The sequence below is a fragment of the Rutidosis leptorrhynchoides genome, chromosome 1 (genome assembly GCF_046630445.1).
Source record: "Rutidosis leptorrhynchoides isolate AG116_Rl617_1_P2 chromosome 1, CSIRO_AGI_Rlap_v1, whole genome shotgun sequence".
NCBI classification, from domain to species: Eukaryota; Viridiplantae; Streptophyta; class Magnoliopsida; order Asterales; family Asteraceae; genus Rutidosis; species Rutidosis leptorrhynchoides.
Window position 1 is genome coordinate 96,356,560 of NC_092333.1, and position 1,675 is coordinate 96,358,234.

Sequence of the window (1,675 nt, forward strand, 5' to 3'; positions counted from 1 at the left end):
ATGATTTTTAAACGAGACATATATGTAACGATTATCGTTGTAAAGACATTTAATGTATATATATCATATTAAGAGATATTCATACATGATAATATCATGATAATATAATAATTTAAAATCTCATTTGATATTATAAACATTGGGTTAACAACATTTAACAAGATCGTTAACCTAAAGGTTTCAAAACAACACTTACATGTAACGACTAACAATGACTTAACGACTCAGATAAAATGTATATACATGTAGTGTTTTAATATGTATTTATACACTTTTTAAAGACTTCAATACACTTATCAAAATACTTCTACTTAACAAAAATGCTTACAATTACATCCTCGTTCAGTTTCATCAACAATTCTACTCGTATGCACCCGTATTCGTACTCGTACAATACACAGCTTTTAGATGTATATACTATTGGTATATACACTCCAATTATCAGCTCTTAGCAGCCCATGTGAGTCACCTAACACATGTGGGAACCATCATTTGGCAACTAGCATGAAATATCTCATAAAATTACAAAAATATGAGTAATCATTCATGACTTATTTATATGAAAACAAAATTACATATCCTTTATATCTAATCCATACACCAACGACCAAAAACACCTACAAACACTTTCATTCTTCAATTTTCTTCATCTAATTGATCTCTCTCAAGTTCTATCTTCAATTTCTAAGTGTTTTTCATAAATTCTACAAGTTCTAGTTACATAAAATCAAGAATACTTTCAAGTTTGCTAGCTCACTTCCAATCTTGTAAGGTGATCATCCAACCTCAAGAAATCTTTGTTTCTTACAGTAGGTTATCATTCTAATACAAGGTAATAATCATATTCAAACTTTGGTTCAATTTCTATAACTATAACAATCTTATTTCAAGTGATGATCTTACTTGAACTTGTTTTCGTGTCATGATTCTGCCTCAAGAACTTCGAGCCATCCAAGGATCCGTTGAAGCTAGATCCATTTTTCTCTTTTCCAGTAGGTTTATCCAAGGAACTTAAGGTAGTAATGATGTTCATAACATCATTCGATTCATACATATAAAGCTATCTTATTCGAAGGTTTAAACTTGTAATCACTAGAACATAGTTTAGTTAATTCTAAACTTGTTCGCAAACAAAAGTTAATCCTTCTAACTTGACTTTTAAAATCAACTAAACACATGTTCTATATCTATATGATATGCTAACTTAATGATTTAAAACCTGGAAACACGAAAAACACGAAAAACACCGTAAAACCGGATTTACGCCGTCGTAGTAACACCGCGGGCTGTTTTGGGTTAGTTAATTAAAAACTATGATAAACTTTGATTTAAAAGTTGTTATTCTGAGAAAATGATTTTTATTATGAACATGAAACTATATCCAAAAATTATGGTTAAACTCAAAGTGGAAGTATGTTTTCTAAAATGGTCATCTAGACGTCGTTCTTTCGACTGAAATGACTACCTTTACAAAAACGACTTGTAACTTATTTTTCCGACTATAAACCTATACTTTTTATGTTTAGATTCATAAAATAGAGTTCAATATGAAACCATAGCAATTTGATTCACTCAAAACGGATTTAAAATGAAGAAGTTATGGGTAAAACAAGATTGGATAATTTTTCTCATTTTAGCTACGTGAAAATTGGTAACAAATCTATTCCAACCATAA